General features: G+C 42.7%; 1 long non-coding RNA gene across 1 annotated transcript in view; it reads left to right on the top strand.

Annotated features, from left to right (window-relative positions):
• LOC126506608 (uncharacterized) overlaps positions 1–17,576 on the top strand; it is a 127,586-nt gene extending 110,010 nt beyond the window's left edge. The window contains exon 3 of the long non-coding RNA XR_007593269.1: positions 17,066–17,576. This is a non-coding gene — a long non-coding RNA (uncharacterized lncRNA). The remainder of the gene's footprint in view (positions 1–17,065) is intronic.
• Positions 17,577–18,677: the final 1,101 nt, after the last annotated feature.

The raw sequence follows: 18,677 nt of genomic DNA, 5'->3' as shown, positions 1-18,677 counted from the left end.
TCACCTTTTATCTTGTGAAGTAGTGTTATCCCTGCCGTTTGTTTAACTGATCACTGAACAAAAGCCTCAGAGCTTGTTAAGAAAGACAACTGGCTGTTCTTTCCTCCGACCTGCTGACTTTGTTTTTGGAAGAGCAGGTGCATTCTGCACTTTTTTTTTTTTTTTTTAACAAGTCCTGCTCTTTCTGGGTCCATTTTGTCTTAGTTAAGCTTTCGGTCAGAGAGATAAAACACCATGACCAAAAGCAAGTACAGGGGAAATGGTTTCTTTCAGTTTCTAGCTGTAGGCTAGCCTGACAGGATTTCAGAGCAGAGCTCAAGGCGGGAACATGGAAGCAGGAACTGAAGCAGAGGTCGTGGAGGAACCCTGCTTACTGGCTTGCTCCCCATGGCTTGCTCAGTTTGCTTTCTCTTATCATCTCGGACCACCTGCCCTGGGATAGTAATTCTTCCAGGGAGCTGCCCACCCCACCCCATTGTTAATCAAGTAAATACCTGACAGACGTGTAAAGTGTGAACTCACAGACATATAAAAACTGATTTATTAAGGGGTGTAATGAAAAGGACAACCTCATAGACACAGAGTAAGATAGGAGGCAGAGTTAGAGAGACACCATGTAGCTGCTGAAGGAGACAGACAGATGCTGGAACCTTACCCGCTAACCACGAGCCTCATGGTAATACATAAAATAATAGAAATTGGTTAATTTAAGATGTAAAAGTTAGTTAATAAGAAGCCTATGCTAATAAGCTGAGCAGTGTTGCGATGAATATAGTTTCTGTGTGATTATTTCAGGTCTGGGTGGCCAGGAAACAAGCAAGCAGCCTCCGCCTATAGTTAAGTCTGTATAATGTTACTTTTATGTATATTTTCAGGCCTGACCATTTGGTACTAGACAACAAATTAGTGTGTTCTTCCCTGAGTAATAACACTTTTTACTTTCCTGGCTTTCCTTGTGTCTTACAGTTATGGTTCTTTGTTAAGGGTTAAGACCTCATGGGCTTTTCCCTATCCAGTTTGGCATCCTTGTTCAGCTCACATTTGGGAAGTCATGTTGGTAAGACTTTGTAGGTGTAGTTTCTGATGTTACTAGAAGACACAACCTCATAGCAAACTCCCTGATTCCCCCCACTCTTACTATCTTTGTATCTCCTGTCTTCCTACAACATTCCCTAAACCACAGGGGTGGGAATGTTTTATAGATGTGTCCATTGGGACTGGGCTCTGCAACTCCACATTTTGATTGGCTGTGGTTTCCTGTAGTGGTCTCTATTGGTTGCAAGGAGAAGTTTCCTTGATGAAGGTTGAAGACTACACTTACCTGTGGGTGTAAGGGTAAGTGTTCATAGATTGCTGTTAGGGTTTATGCTAGGTTAGTAAATTAGAGGTTGTAGATTTCCCTCCAGTCACCATGGCTGCACTAGCACTGAGTAGTCAGCCAGGTTTCCAGTACCACCCATAATTCCCTTCTTCTTAAGTGGGTCTAAAGTCAAATCAAGAGAGTTCAGTTGTTGCCAATGTATGCATGCCACTACCGCACCCTTAGAGTTATCATGCTGTGCTAGTCATTGGTGTGGGTCACAGGTGTCACAGCTGGGTAAAGGGGAAGAGCAGGATGCCAGTGATCTGATAGGGAAAGCGGAAAAGAGGAGCTTCTTTAGGGAAGGGAGAGGGAGGTAAATACAGGAGGAGGAAGGTGGGTAAAATATCAGTAAGAAGATCTGAAAAAAAAAAGACCCAAATTATCACACTATTAGAAATTTACAAGAAAAGTCCACCCTATAAATACATGAAATTCCATGTATAACGTGTCTATATAGTTTTAATGAACTTTTCTCACCTGGGCTGACAATGCTCCCTCCAAGAGCCAGAGACCCACCTAACAAAAGCCCCATACCAGATATGAGAAGCCCTCTTTTGGGTTCTTTGTTAGAGTTGTGAAGAGATTCTCAAATCATACAGCCCTTTGGTGTTGCCCTTGGTTATCCCCCAGAGATAGAAGGTAAGTTCCTATTGCTGAAGGCTTCATGCACTTCAGAAGCAGGACCCAATGGTTCCTGAGCTGTACCTGACCAGAATCCTCCTTCTGTGAAGACTAGCTTTTATGGTACCAGAGGGCACAATACAAGCTTCCAAAGGAGTGAGGCAATTTTCTTCCCTCCCTCCCTCCCTCCCTCCCTCCCTTTCTTCTTTCCTCTCTTCCTCCTTCCTTACTCCCTCTCTCCTTTTCTTTCTTCCTTTCTTTTTTCTTTGTATGTGTGGTATATATTTTGTACATGGGAGGCAAAAAGAGGAATGGAAAATGGTCAATAAAAGAATGGGCTTTTGGGGTATTAATTTTGGAATTCATAAAGTATTTTGGAAAGGATGTTCTCTGTTACTTTTGCTTGACAACCAATAACTTTAAAGTAACTCTTGTTTCTAACCTCTGTGGGAGTACGTTAGTGCCCCCAAAGTGAGGGACACTAAAACAAACCAGACCAATGAGTCAGGTGCTGTGCTAGGCACTTCTATAGGTTGTTTCCCATGATAATTATAACACAGCCTAAAAGAATTAAATTAAGAGACATCTGCCCATAGGATTTCTCTTATTGAAATAATAGGGGAAATTATTTGCTTACCAAATGTTTACTGAGTATCTATTATGATGATGGGTGATGAACACTAAAATTATGCAGAAGGAAAAGTCATCCTTTCTGTATGCTGTGAATGTGTTTTATTACCATTGGTTAATAAATAAGCTGCTTTGGACTATGGTAGGGCGTAATATAGAAAGGCAGGAAATCCAAACAGAGATAGAGAAGGAAAGAAGGTGGAGTCAGGAAGATACCATGTAGCCAACCAAGAAACAAGAGGTAACAAACCATTAGCCTTGTGGTAAAATATAAAATAATAGAGATGGGTTAATTTAAGATGTAAGAGCTAGCTAGAAATATATCCGAACCATTGGCCAAACAGTGTTGTAATTAATATGGTTTCTGTGTGATAATTTGGGTCTGGGTGGTCAGAAAACAGAAACACAGTCTCTGTTTACAGTTTTTATCTTACAAAAGTCATAATCAATTAGAAGCAATAAAAAGATATATATATTCATCTACATACATACATTTAAGCATTGCACAACAAGTTTGAAGAGACAATATCAATCACACAACTAATGATGAGTTATAGACCACCATCTTGTGATAGCATTTCTGAGGAGTCAGTGTTTCTCTCTTTCCCCAAGATCATTGTCCTCATTTTTCATTGCCATTTATTGAAGAGTTGAAAAAACAGATCAGTCAAGAGATGATGTAGGAGAGTGAACACAGAAGGAGGCAGCCACTTGGGGACTTGATGAATGGTAGGGCCTTGACTTTGAACGAACGGCTTTGCATCTAGCACAGATTGCCACTGGTGGAAAGACGCCACAATCATCATTTAATATTTTGAAGGTGACATCGATGTTCAAGAAATTGCTCCATAAATAACTGGCTTCAATAAATAATGAAGACCTGTTCTATATCAGGATAATTGCAACATGATTATAAATTGCTAAAAATTCAGGAGACCCAGAGTGGGTGGGCTGGCCGGTCTTAGGAAGTATCCGTAGCATGTAATACAGCAGAAGGCTAAGACTGTGGGCTGGAAAAACAAACGCAAACTCAAGTCTGGGAAAATCAGGAATAGATGGGAGACTTTGCCTTTTGTTTTCATTCAGAAAAACGTGAAAGCTGCTTTCTGGTGAGACACAATGTCCCTCTGTTAAGACCTGCTAACACATTTACCTGCAATTGAATCAATTGAGTTAAACAGACCAATAGAATTAATTTGGCAAGGAGAAAATTATTTAAGTTAACATCTCTTATTTTATCTGGCCACTTTAGATATCTGGATATAAAATGTCAGTTGTTAGATTTCTATCACTGGGACAAGGTGAACCAGATGAAAGTTGGTGCCTCGTGATGTTAAAAGTCTCACCCTGTCGTCACTTGGCCTCGTCGCCTTTGGGCCTGTGGCAAAGCAGTTCATCATGGTAGGAGCGTATGGTAAAGGAAGAAGATCTCCTTACAACAGCCAAGAAGCAGAAGTGAGAAATCAGTAGCTGAAATCTCAACACCCTTCTCAAGGGCAGCCTTCCTGTGTGATAGTTGATCCTGGCATCAGCGGGACTGGATTAAGAGAGGCTGAAGTCTGGTGGAACTCGGCTCCATCTGTGAGGGTGTTTCCAGAGAGCGTTGACGTGTAAGACAGTGCATTGGGAGTGGAGCTTGGAAGTGCTTGTCACCTGCCCCTGTCCTGGTGGACCAGATGGGAAATCAGAAGAAGGTCATGTGCTTCTGGCTGCGAGCCCCTTCTCTCCGAGTGCATGTATTGCTGCTCTGGCCTCTGCTGCCATCGGACTCCAGCTCCTTATAGCCTTTCAACAGGGATTTAACAGTAGTGATTCTCCAGGGAAACGCGTAGGCTTTCAGTGCTGGATCCAGACTGCTGGGGCATCCCCTTTTCTCCATCGCGGGATTTCCCATTCTCTTCCTGGCTCTCTTTCTTTGCAGCATGTAGACTGTCATTGTTGAGTTACCGAGCCCCTATCCTACAAGCCAATCCATTCAATTCTCCACTATGAAACATACTCATTTCCCATTGGTCCCATTTCTCTACAGGAAAGTGACTACAAATCTCTTGATAAAAATTCCTATCACTTGACTCCATCTCTTAAATATACCTGCACTTCCTTATGACACCACAGGTTGGGGACTGAGCCTTTAATATGTGGTTCTTTTGAGGATAATTACTTCCCACACTATAACAAGGGATGGGGACTTGTACTTTGGTTATGTAATGAGAGCACTTATAGTTACATGCAGAAGAGGTGGAGTCAGGGGAGGGTGGGGCATCGGGTGGGGGTGTGTTGACACAGTCACTGGGCCGACAGGAGAAAAACATGGCATAACTTCACTGAATAAATATTTTAGAGAGCTTGATTGATGAGAATCATCAAAATCTCCATCTACTCATTCCTGAAACTAGAACAATAAAAACTTCCTAGATTTAAGTTAGTGTGTCTGTCTATCTCTTTTCTTTGTTTTCCTCCAAGTCCCACCTGCCCCAAATCCACCTGCAAAATCTGGGGGGGGGGGAGGTGGATGGCGGCACTGGGAGGGATGGAGTGAGGGAAAACTGCTGTACTGTACTGAACGTATTGTATGAGAGGGAAATAAAAAACAAAATCATTAAATAAGGAATTTAAAATATGAAAAAATACTGTTTTATTTTATATAAACAATGCACATAAGTCTCCGACATATGAAAGACCTATATGCTGCCTAACAATTAAACTCAGTGTTTGAACAATATATTTAAATCGTTGCCAGCTCACTAATGTAATGAATGCCACTTTCCATTTGCTTGCCCTTAAAGAGGCTAAAGCCTTTTTTTAAGAAATGAATTGATCCTTTTTCAACAGGAAATTAGGGAATTTTGAGCTGATACTTTCTCCTTTATTTTGTCAATTCCCCTGCATCCAGTCAAAGCCGTCTAGATCACCCTCTCGACCTTAGAGCCTACTCTAAGCTGAAATTATTCTAAACCAAAATTGCTTTTGAGAATCTAAAGGTTTGCATGTCTGGCTAAAGATTTTAATGATGAGAGTTTAGTAATGAGACTTTTTGTTTGTTTGTTTGTGTCTAAACATAGGACCTCCAGTCCCTCGCCAACATTCAAGGAGGTAATAGTTGGAGGTCTGGGTATAGACAGTACCCAAAGGTGGGTTCTTATGGCAGCTCCTCGAAACTTAGTTTGGTCTCTTGAGAAATTGTCTAACATAATTTGTTGCCTGCAACATTACCAAGAAATAAGCAGCCCAGGGATTTCCCCTAATTTTTTAAAGGGACCTTGACATAAGTCAAACTGGGATTTGTGGTTTCAATGCAGAAAAAAATTTCTGGAGTAACCAGTATGGAACAGGGATGGGATTTTCATTAAAATTATTTTAATATAGACTGTTAGGTATGAAAGTTAGGAGAGAGAGAGAGAGAGAGAGAGAGAGAGAGAGAGAGAGAGAGAGAGAGAGAAAGGCTCTCAAAAAGAAAGACACATCCAAGTGTGCATGGGCTTTCCAAGGGATGTAGCAGAAAGGAAGGTATACATACCCAAGTGTGGGGATACCGATGGGGGAGGGTCACAACCAAGTGTCTTAGCATAAGGCATGTAGACCATTTTGTGGCTCTCGGTTACGTCTCAAAATGTTGCTAGGAAACTCTTTTCTCTTCTCTCTCTTGATAACTGAGATTAAAGGTGGCTCTGGAGATGCCTTGGATGGGATTGCCATCCAATAAGGTGAAACTAAGAGCTCCTGGGGTTGCACAAAGGCTTTGGTACATGTCCTTTCCCTCGGAATGGGGTTTCTGAGAGAGTCCTTACAGTTGGGAAAGGAGAACGGCCTGTAGCACTGTGGGAATTCATCATTCTTTGCTCGTGAGGGGCTTCCATTGGACTCATGGGAGAAGACCTTTTCTCAGACCCTCAAATTTTCTGTCTTTTTATCCTGCTTCCTTAGGACTGTGCCCTGTTCTTCCTATACAGTTCACCCTTACATTAGTAGCATATCTTCCATAAAATTGGAACCATCATTTGTATTCTCACAGTTTAGGTTCTCTGGCCTCTTGTCTGTCTATGCCTTCGGACTCTCTTCTAAGGCTCAAATCCATGTATACAGCAGCTGACTTGGCAGGCCCACTCAACACGGCAGGCATCTGCAGCTCAGCATGTTAGGAGCTTGGTTCACCTTTTAAATAGCCCCTCTGGTCTCTGCCGTCTTAATAAATGCTAAACCCGGCGGCCCTGCTCTACCCTCAGTGGCCATTCTTCTTCTTTATTTCCTCTTTTAGAACAATAATTTAAGGTTTATTTCTGCTATAGTGTTGTTTCCTTGACATGCTTTGGAACCCATTGCCAAGAAATTCTGTCTGATTTCTAGTTCAGTGCCATTTCCGGCAGTGGGGGCCTTGAGGATTGGGGCCGTGTTGCGGTGAGAAAAGCAGAAACAGCAGAGTCCGCAGGGATTCTAAGACAAATGCTTCCGTTAGTATTTCAGGGGTGGATGATAAATTAGAGTCATCAGCATCTCAATATTACTTAAAATTTAATATTATGCTAATATTTAGATGATGAATTCTTATAGTAAGGCTATTATGAAGTAAAAACAACAACAGCAACAAACACTGGCTTGATAAGAGCTGTCATTAGGTCTTATGATTGTGATTTGCCAATCTGTCATAGGCCAAGCAGTCGAGTTCCTTGTTGGTGCTTTTTTATGCCATATCCACACTCTGTGTTCACTCTGCCAGTGCCTCTCTGGCTAAGCCCTGCAAGCCTTTTATCTCATGCCGTCTTTGCAGAGCATGGTGTTAAATGAACGGCAGGCTGGAGTGTGGGAGTGGAGAGGTGCGTCCCAGTGGAAGGTAACCAGAATCCTTTGCGTTTTAGGGGTTGTCCTCACTGCTCTCCACCCTCAGCTTTTCACCACCGCCCATCTGTCGCAAAATCAAATAAATCTAGTCCTCCCCACCCCACTAAACTGCCATTCTCTCCCCTCACCACTGCAGCAGCCGTCTAGGGGGCTCCTCTCCTGTTCCTCTCTTTTAGCCCATTTTTTTTAACGCCCCGGGCAATGTGCGGAGACATCACACCGTGCCTCGTCTTTTCTTGAAACCCTTTGGTGGTACGATACCTATGCACAGGATCTGAGAGTGTATTGTCAAGGCCTTTATGAGCTGCCCTAGCTTCCTGAACCTTACTGTTTCTTTACTCTTTACACCCCAGCACGTTTTCTTGAACATTCCAAGAGCTTTCTACTTCCTGTCTTTGGAGCATAATTTTCTCTTGGCCCATTTTCTCTTGCCGTCTTTGCTTCTCCTACGCCAGTTCATCTCTACCAGTCCTTCATGCCGTCTTCAGTGTCACGCCCCGAGAGAAACGCCTGCCAAAATTATTGCTCTGAATTGTTGTTCTTTCTAGTGAGTGCTTCTTAAAATTTGTGTTTGTACGTTAATTTGTGTAATAACTGCTCACCAGCCAGTGAGTACCCAGGGCAAGAACAAAATCCACTTTGTTCTTTTTTTTTTTTTTTTCCGAGACAAGGTTTCTCTGTAGCTTTTTGGTTCCTGTCCTGGAACTAGCTTTTGTAGACCAGGCTGGCCTCGAACTCACAGAGATCCTCCTGCCTCTGCCTCCCGAGTGCTGGGATTAAAGGCGAGCGCCACCACGGCCCGGCATCCACTTTGTTCTTATCGGCGCGTGGAGAGCATAGAGTTGGCTAGTAATCAATATTTGTCAGAGTAAAAGTAATATTATTTTAGTTGTAAATTTTAATATATATTTTTTTCTCTGAAAAAATGAAGCTTGTAAGGGTGCCAAATTTATTATTGGAAATATTTATTGCATAAATTCTTAAATAAAAGACATTGTTAGGCAGTATTACAGATAATATAGTCAGCTAGGATTTACAACAGATATGAAAACACTCATTAATTTGATATTAAAAATTTAATATTGGTGCTTTTAATCATAAAAAGTAATGCTTGCCTAATTGGTACTCTGAACAAGTAGGACTCTTAGGGTGTGTTTATATTAATTTTTAAGTCTCCTATTATGAGTTTAAAATATACTCAATGGAGGGACTAGAGAGATGGCTCAGTGGTCAAGAGCTCTTGTTACTCTAGCAAAGGACCTGGGTTCAGTACCCACCACTCACACTGGCAACTCACAAGCTTCTGTAACTCCAGCTCCAGGGGACCTGATGCCGTTTCTGGCCTCACTGGCAGCTACATGCATGGGATTCACGTACAGTCAAGCAGGCACACACACACATATAAATAATCAATAGATAAATGCATAAATAAATGCAAAATTTACTCATTACTTCCTTCCCCTGTTTATTTTTATATAATAATGCCAAAATAACAATTTTTGAAATCTTAGTCTCAATTCAAAAGTTAAAACCTTGTCTCAGGTAACAATCAGGGTGTGATGCCCTGCCCATCTCACTGGTAGTTTTCTGAAGGTGGGAAAGGATGGGGTAATATTTCTATTCTCCCCCTTCTTCAGGTTAGGCTTCCATGTTCATTCTTATCTTACCACCTGTTAGATATTTGTGTCCTCCTTGCCTGGGGTTAGGTGGGTATTTAAAAAGACTGTCTATACTCTCCCACACCCCCCAGCCTTTCTGAGCATTCTTGAATACATGTCCTCTGGTCTTTAATTTTCAGTGATTATCTTGACACAGAATGGATTAGTCAGGGTTCTCCAGAGAAATGTGTGTGTGTGTGCGTGTGTGTGCACATTTCAGAGAGAATTACTATAACATGGAAGCTCAGAGTGCACAGTTGGCCAATGGGATGAGGAGCGAAGAAGCAGGGTGGAGTCAGTAACCATAACCAAGTTATGGAAGGTTGGTGGAAGAAAATAACCTCACAGGATGGAGAGACTTCTGGCAAACCCAAAGTCACACAGCAGGAATTCTACCAGTTGTCACTCGTCTGAACCATCTAATCAGGATATACAATCAAAGCATAAGTAATCTACTGACTTAACGTGTTCTCCGGTTGCATGGAAACATAGTCATATGTCTTAACATTCTAAAGTAACTTGGGGGGTTAATAATATAAATGAGAAGTAAGTCATGTGGTCTTTTCTTTTAACGTTGGGAATCATTAACACGACAACTATGAATAAAACTCTTCAACAATGTCACAGGGTCTGGTCTTATCTGAGACAGACGCCCCTGGTCCTTAGGAAACTTCAGCAAGATAGTGTCTCCTCTAGCTTTTATCTACGTCAGCTAACTCCTTCCTTTCTTACTGGGTGTGGCTAGGGTCCTCTTGGTTTCTGTTTACTTACTGAGGCACAGGCTCCTCCCTCTCCCTCCTCCTGCATCCTTAAGGAAGCTGACTCACAGCAGTGAGATTAGTTGGGGTCATTTCCTTTCTGGTTTCCAGAAGTTCAGAGGGTGGGGATACCCTGAGAGAGGTGAAGTCTCCTCTCTTTTCCCCTGACCCTAGCCTCAGATTGGTATTGTTGTGCCCAGCCAGGAAGCCACAATCCTGCTAGGTGACCATCTGAGAGTCTCTACCTTCATCTGCCAGGAGACCATCTCCCTACCTTCTGACAAGGAATCAATTCCCTCAGACCTTCCTAGGATAGAAGACCTCTCATTGACAGCTCTCATCCTTATTAGTTTTTCATAGTTTTATCAATAACCCCTTCACTAAACTGCTTATTACTTTATCAGAATGAGCTACTTGTATCCTGCTTGGTCTAATGGATTGTATCAGCGGTACAATCTAGGAAAGGGGCTTTCAAAGGGATTGTGAATGAGTCACTGTGACACACATTTGAATTCCGACACTCAAGAGGCTGAGGCAGAATGATCTTGAGTTTTAGGCCATCCAGGGCTATATAAGGAGATGCTGTCTCAAAATAAACCAAAGAACAACCCAAATAAACAAATCAAATGGAAACACACAGCCACAGACGTGAGATTCTGAGACTGAATCTCTCGCTGACATGATGAACACATGGCTAATCTTTCTTTTCTCTTGTTAGGGGTAAGGGGTTGTTATTAATTATGGGCTGGGATTTTGCAGTGATTCCTCAAGGTGCCACCAGGGCGAGGGTAAGATGTGATGAGAACAAGTTATCTCAATCCCCTACTTTTATGTCCTTCACCATAGATGAAGTCCTTTTCTATACTAAGGATGGTTTCTGAGCCACACTGCTCTGTCCATTTGGATAAGTCTCACATGATCACCCTATTTTATTGACCTTTTGTGTAAGTCAGAAGCATAACCCTGACTCATAATAATAACTGCCTCTCATTCCGTGGTGTACTCTGTCCCAGGCACTGTTCTAAGTAATTCATGGTTATTAACTTATCCCATCCCCGTAATGCTATGAATAGAAGATGCTCTTATTATCTGTATTTTGCAGATGGAAACTGAAGCAGAGATAAATTAAATAATCAGCCCAGATACCTAGCCAGAAAGCAAGCGGGCTTTCTGAGATCTGATCTTTGAGAGGCAGAAGTCAGAATCTTTACCCTGAACCACTCTGCTATGCTTTTGCTAACGTGAGGCAGCAAGAGAATTGTTCTTCTGGGGATTGAAAAATACAGTCCCGGTGCACGGCCCTGAATGGTCTAAATGAATCACATAGAACGTAGGCTAGAAAAATGGATGGTTACTCTACCCTGTACTGTCTCTTTCTATTCTCAGCTTCCCCAATGATCTTCTAGTTACTGTCAGATTTTATCTGCATCAGCCTAGGAAACCAACTCCAAAGGATTTTTTTTTATACCTGCCCCTCTTCCTCACTGTTCTCATTATTAGCTAGCCCAGCAAATTCAACATTCTCTGACTGTCGGCATCTCCCAGATTGTGACTGATACCTCTGTTGCTATGAAGGCTCCACCTCACTGCCCGGTTATCACTGTATTATCACGGCAGACCATGGGTTACCTTGGTGAATGCCGTGATCAGATCTAATAAGCAGGGCTAGTTTTGACTGGGCAAAAGCCTCTCCAGTTTCCTGGCAGATGGGGATGAGAGCAAATGCTACCTAGGGTTGAGAGGAAATTAGATCTTGTATGGGAGAGCAATTAGCAGTGCTTGGCATGTACAAGGCCTTCAAATAATGTTGGCAGAATCCAAGTCTTCCAACCTTTATTGAACAATCAAATTTTACATTTTTTCCTACTGAATAAAATAGTTCATTTACCACAGACGAAATTCTTTTATACACTAAAGGCAGTTCCTGGGTTATGCTGGTCTGTTTATTTGGATCTGGCTATTATATGACTAAGCCTAAGGTAAAGCAGAGATGGGACTGTAAATACTCAGTATCTGTCATAGTCTAGACACATGCTTGCTAGTCACATGCCTGTATTATTTTTTTTCATGAACTCAATACGTATTTGTTTTGTACCTGTCACTTGTTAGATGCTGAGGACAGAATGAGTGAGGGACAGATCAAAGGTAAAGAATGAGACATTCCAGTTCAGTCCAGAGACAAGCCTGTGCTTTTGTGTCGTGGCATTTTTATAACATGGCTTTGCCGCATGACATAAGGCCTACAGCTAAGGTTCAGTACTGGATGTGGCCTTGACCTCTGGTGAAACAGGAGGCTGAGTGGATATTCTAACTAACTGTGAGTTTTCTTCCCCATGTGGTTCTTGTTGCTAAGACCCCACCAATCAAATACCCCTCCTGTAACCAAGTCAGGAGCAGTGTTTGCTTTTGTTCCAGACCATGATGGCTTGCAGATTTATTCAAAAGATTGGGTCATACCCACCTGCAGGAAACATCCCAGTCTCCACTAACCCTGCTTCCCAAAGTCCTCAGTCATTCCCTCTCTTCTGAGTACAGCCCCACGGAGTCTGTGAGGTGTGCAGGGTGCTCCTTCTCTGGGAGGAGCTGTGGCAGGTAAGCTGCTGTGATCTGTGATCCTATCCCTCCTGGGTCAGGTGTTGTGCCAGGCCATCCCATAATTCTAGGGCAGGAATTTCTTAACCAGTGCTGTGCAGTAGGAGGTGGTCAGAGACCACAGGAGAGGAAGCCAAACGGAAGGAGTTCCCTAGATGTCTGCTTCTCACACTGAAGTGGAAAGCAATAGCCTGGGATCTTGTTCAAACATTTATTCGGATTCGTAAGTCTGGAGTGGAGGCCTAAGACTGCGGTTTGTAAACAGCATCTGCTCCTCAGACCCCCCCCCCCTCTAGTATCTGGGTCATTGAGTCTGAGGGAGAAGAAATGAACCAGGTATGTAAGATGACCAGGTAGAAGGATCCATTAGCACCTAATCTTCTAAAAGAAGATTTTAGAAGAAAATGCACAGAGAGGGTAAAACGCACACAGAGAGTAAGTAAAAGTGCTTGCTACACAAACCTGAAGACCTGGATTCGAATCCTAAAACCTCGGTGAAAGGAGAGAATTGGCTCCTAAAAGTTGTGTTGTGGCATGTGTCACCAGTACTCACACACGTCAGACACATGTCAGACACACATTCTCTCTCTTTCTAGCAATAAATAAATATTATAAAAATAAAGTCAATGTCTAGAGTGGAGGAGTTGGTTCAGCTGGTAAAGGTGTTTGCCATGCAAGCCTGATGAGTCTACTTTATTTAATCTGCAGAAATCACACTTTCACATGTGTGATACAGCACCCGTGCCCTCCCTATCCATCTCTCTGTCTCTGTCTGTCTGTATGTCTGTCTGTCTGTCTGTCTGTCTCTCTCTCTCTCTCTCTCTCTCTCTCTCTCTCTCTCTCTCACACACACACACACACACACACTAAATAAGTAAGTAAAATTTAGAACAAATGCTTAGAGATAAGACATAACTGGGGGGAAAGACACTTGACTTCCACCCCACTCCAGCCGCACAGAGGAAGTCATCTCCGTAACTCTCACCACGAACCTTCTTGGGACTGAAGAGCCTCACGCGTTTACTTTGGTGTTTTACGACTGCTTGTGGTCAGGTTCTTTGGGAGAACGACTCAGGGTAAGGAGGTGAGAGGATCTGTAGCGAAGTGCTCAGACATCAAGTCAGACACTTATCATTTAGAAGCCAGGGAGAAAGCAGCTGGGGAGAAGGACAGGATGACATCTTTCCTCCAGGAAGCCTGAACTCAGTGAAAATCCAAAGGAGGAGGCCGGAGAGAGTCGGCTCCCAGGAGACAGTGCCTATTGGATTGGCCTTCTGCACAGTAGACCAGCCTTGATGCTAATTTCTCTCGACCTTCTCATGTGATTCTCGTCAGCTGGGCTCTCACTTGCTTTAATTATGGGCATAATGACTCATTATTTTTTATAAAGGAAGCAGCGAAGGAAACAATTATGCAAATGGTGAGGTTTGTTTTCTATGGAGGAGTTGTGGGCTAATTGGGCATCGGTACAAAAACTGGCACTGCCAAGCACAGCGATGCCCCAAGAAGCCCACCAACTGCCACTTAGGTCAAGCACATCACTGCCGGCAAGCTATACCTAAAACACAGCTACATAGATAACACGCCTGAGCAAATCAGCCGCGGGCAAAGTTCTTCCTCACTTGGGTTGAAGGCTTATCTGAGTTAAAGAAGACCAACCTTCTTTTCCACACACATCACCCTTTTGGTTTGTCTTGGTTTGTTTCCAAATGGAAAAGTTGTGTGTTTGAACTCGGCCTTCTTTCCTAGGGAGTTCTCTTTGGAGTGTATCATCCATCTGTTCGTTTGTTTGCGTGTCCTGTTCTAATTCCAGCTAATGAAATCTTCACCTACCAGCCTACATGTGAATTGGCACCTTCTTGCCTTAGCCAATGCCACCTCTGCTGAATCGGGGCATGTACAGGTGGCCTTTTGTCTTCAGAGAGTCTAAGATTTGTTGGTCTTTGGCCCACAGTGTATCTTACTTCCATCACTTTGTTAGGTCAACTCTCATCGTGAATCATAAGACCAGGGCAGGACTAGAAGCCATGCATTTCCACAGTACCCTGCTTGCTAATGCTCCTGAGGCATTTACATCTGAAATTAAATTGCTATTATAAAATGAACCGAACCACTTTGGTCCTTTGTAATTATATTTAGCCCAGAACTCACCATCAGGAGGGGCATTATACTGAAGGCAAAGTTCACTTCTGTGTAACAGATACCACCAAATAATCACAAACTGTCCTAAGGCCTGTATTGTTACTTCTGTGACTTTCTGTCTTTGTATGCACCAAGTAAAGCTATTAATTACAGGACTCAGTGGAGGCAGATACATACATATCTTGGCAGTGGGATTCAGCTAAACTTCTAAGCAGGATCAAGCTAGGATATCCATTCAGAAGAAATGTTAAGACTAAAGCATGCATCCAAAGGGTATGAAGCTATTAGACTTTCTGACTCCCATGTTTATTTAGGGAAGGACAGATATGTCTATATGTCTATACTTTTGGATATTCCATTCAAATATGAGATCATTTATTTGGCCAAAGAAAAATCATCTATAGCATCCACTACACTAATTACCAGCGTTGTTGTTGGTCTGATATGAAGGCAATGATGGGTGTAGAGTAGCTGCCTGTGGAGCGCTTTGATTAGCTTTAAAACGTAACTAACGACCTCACAGAACATATTGCCTTTCTCTGATTATGGTAATTCACCTATTAACCTCACCTCCAGGGTACAAATTAAGATACCCACCCAAACATCTCACATTATATATAGTCATTTGAAATAAATTGCTGATAATATAGTAGTCATTAAAATTAAAATTGCAGATTAATGTCTGCCTAGCTTCTTGGAATGTTAGCTGCACGAGGATGAGAAAGAGAATCACAATATCTCTGAGTAATACCTTTGTATAGAATCAAAGCTACAACATATGACTGGAAAACAGTTTTATAATATCTCCACAATCTGTATAGAGTTCAAACTACAGCATGTGACCGGAAAATAGTTTTGGTTGCATGAATGTTGTCTGTCGTCTTTCCCCTTCGTCCTAATCCAGCTTTGACTTCTCAGTTTTGCTATCGTTTCCCCTTCCTCTTCTTATTGATTCAGTCCTGTGATCTGGATATTGAAAGCCTGTCAAAGGTTACTGCCACCATTGGAAGAGGGTGGAACTTTTGAGAAGTGGGACCTTGTCGGAGCTCCTTTGGGTTTTGGACACTAGCTCCTAACTCTTACTGTTCCTTTTGTTTCCTGTCCATGAGGTGGTCAGTTCTATTCTGCCATGTATCATGATGCCCTGTTGCCCAACAGGCCCCCAAATAATATACCCATCCATCATAGCTAATCTCCAAAACTATGAACTAAAGTAACCCCGTTCTTTGTTTGATTATCTCAGGTCTGCTTTATTGCAGCAATAGAAACTGACTTTGAGTCATAAGCTCATACATTACGATGTTGAAGAGCGAGGATGCCTATAAACTGGCTTCATTTAGATTTACTCACTTGGGAGTTTTATACTTTCTTTGCTTCCTAGTCTCTGAAAGAAGGCTAGCAGCTGTGCTTACCTTGTGCGGTCATGAGAATTTGTGGAGCGTCACTAACTTCTGCTCTTTCCTGCTTCTAATGTGGCCTAGACTGACCTCATTGTTTGATGAATTTCCTTAGCCATTACACCAACTATTTCCTTTCCTACTGGTCTTGCAACTGCACCCGTGTGGCAGCCTCTCTGCTGGGTGTGCGTATGTGCACCAAGTGGGTGGGTAGGGACAGCTGCTGAAGAGAAATGCTTTGCAGCACTCAGACTTTCTCGTTGACCCAGATTCTCTTAGGTATGTTGGGTCATCTCTTTCAGATTTGTCTTCCTAGCTGAAAGCAGGGATTGCGATACTAACCTTACATTGATATCATGAAGATAAAAGAAATGATAGCATAATTAATAAAGTTAGGATATATATGGGGAAAGTACTTGGTCTAATGCTGGAATGAGATGACCCTTTAAGATTTTCTTCACTTTTTAAAGACTTACATTTGTTTTTAGTTGTGTGTGCTCATGTATATTTGTGTACGGGTTTGTTGCAAGAATTAAGCCTGGTGTATCATGAGATGCTGGCGAAGCAAAGGGTCAGTTGAGCCCTATTGATCTGAAAGCTGGCCAGCCACCCCAGTGAGAACAAAAGGAGAGCTGGGAGGGAGGTCAATAGAAACTGTGGCCTGCTTGGATTCCCAGCCGCTCATCCATCCACAGAGCTGGGATCTCCGCTGAGCAGTACCAGTAACTCTGCTTGGATTCCCAGCCACACATCCATCCACAGAGCTGGGATCTCCGCTGAGCAGTACCAGGAACTCTGCTTGGATTCCCAGTTGCGCATCCATTGCAGACCTGGGATCTCTGCTGAGCAGTACCAGGAACACTCGGGAAGGCGAGCATGGCCTTGAGTAGCCCTGAGTGGCGATGTGGATTCTGCCGGCCCTGCACCTGCCCTGCTATCCAAGCAGTGCCTGTCAGCGGAAGATGGCTGCTGCTTTATCTCAATCTTCCAGGCACATCCCATTTTTGAAATATTTTAATTTTTGAAAATAACATATAATTCTATCCTTTCCTCCTTCCTTTTCTTCAGTTCCTCCCGTGGATCAGAGACTGAAACTGAGGCCTGAGACACGGAGACCGCTGCAAGGAGCTGTGCCCCGCGTGGTCCAAGTGTGGGAAAGGACATGAGCTGTGCCCCGCGTGGTCCAGGTGTGGGAAGGGCTTTCTGCCCACCACTCGATTGCTCAAGAATTGGGAGTCAAGGTTAACAATGGATCAGCGGAACCTTATACAATTAAAAGAAAAACAATCACATGAAGAAGAAGCCCACAGATAGGAGAGAATCTCTGACTAATACATCTGGCGAGGATTGATATCCCCAAAGTATAAAGAACTAAAAAAAAATATCAAAAACACCAAAACAAACAAACAACCCTCCCCAAACCAACCCATTCAGAAGACAGGATACACAGACCTGATAGAGTTCTTAAAAGAAGTAAGAAAAGTGGCTGAAAAATCAGTTTCTAGAACCATCAAAAGCTAAAAATAAATCTACCATATGGCCCAGATCTACCCTTCTTGGCATATGCCCAAAGGGCTCGACATCCTACTCCATAGATACTTGTTAAGCCATGTTCATTGTCATAAATTCTGTTTTATTAAATTTTTTCATATGGTATATTTTGTCATAAGAATTCTAGGGAATGTTTATGGATTACCAGATTGATAGGACAGGCAACCATACCAATATTTTCCATCTCATAGTTGACTCCTTTCAGCCTTGGTTTAATCTACTCCCCACCCATAAGAAATGCCAAAGATTAGCTTCTAACTGTGATTTTAAATTTTCAAAGTTATATAAAGCAGTATTCTAAAGGGGTCTTATTCGAAAAGTATTCGAAAGACAATCGCCCATAGAGAAAGGTCTTGTGATAGAGTCAAGTGCCGTTTTCCTAACAAATAGAAAAAGGCACCTTTACGTGATATTTAAATTCATTCTGTGTTTAAATTCAAACACACTGGCACTCGTCACATTCAGGCTGTTCATATTTTATTAATTTGTTGGTTAGATGTCCGGTCCCCTATTCTTATTGTCTATAATAGACAATGGTGTTTCTTGCCCCCTCTCTCCTAAGCATCTTAGGGCACTGAAGTCAGGATCTTTTCAAGTCTGGTTCCTTTCAAGCCTGAGGCACGATCTCTTCAGTGGTCCTGGAGTTCTGTGGTTAAAGATTCAACTAATAAGCCCAACTGCTAAATTATTTAGGAGAAGCTATGTGTGAAGGTTTTGGAATTCTTAAGGCTAAGTCCTTAGCATTTTCTTTATGATACCGACTTCCCTTTCTCAGGGCTTACAGCACAGCCCTGGCAGGGTTTTCCTCCAGGATGTCAGGGTTCACAGCATTGATTGATTATCTTTCTCATCAGACGATGGGGAAGGGCAGCAGCCATGTTCTGGTTCTAGTCTTCAGGAATTTAAACCCTGGTGAGTCTGGGGCGTGGGTGACAATGCTGACCAATAATTTTGGATTCCGGAGAAAAGACAAAAACCCATGGAGCTGTCTCCTCTTGGCAGCCTGCTAAGATTTCATTAGGTCCGGGAAGTGGGCGGCTGTTTGTTTTCAGCAGAGGAGACTCGAGGGAATCGGAACATTTACTCAGTCTTCTGACAGTCCTGGGTCACAGAAACAGAGACGCCTAGT

The sequence above is a fragment of the Alexandromys fortis genome, unplaced genomic scaffold, assembly GCF_014885135.2.
Source record: "Alexandromys fortis isolate MF-2015 unplaced genomic scaffold, M_Fortis_MF-2015_v1.1 scaffold_0, whole genome shotgun sequence".
In the NCBI taxonomy this organism is placed as follows: Eukaryota; Metazoa; Chordata; class Mammalia; order Rodentia; family Cricetidae; genus Alexandromys; species Alexandromys fortis.
This window is presented reverse-complemented; position numbering and strand designations above follow the sequence as displayed.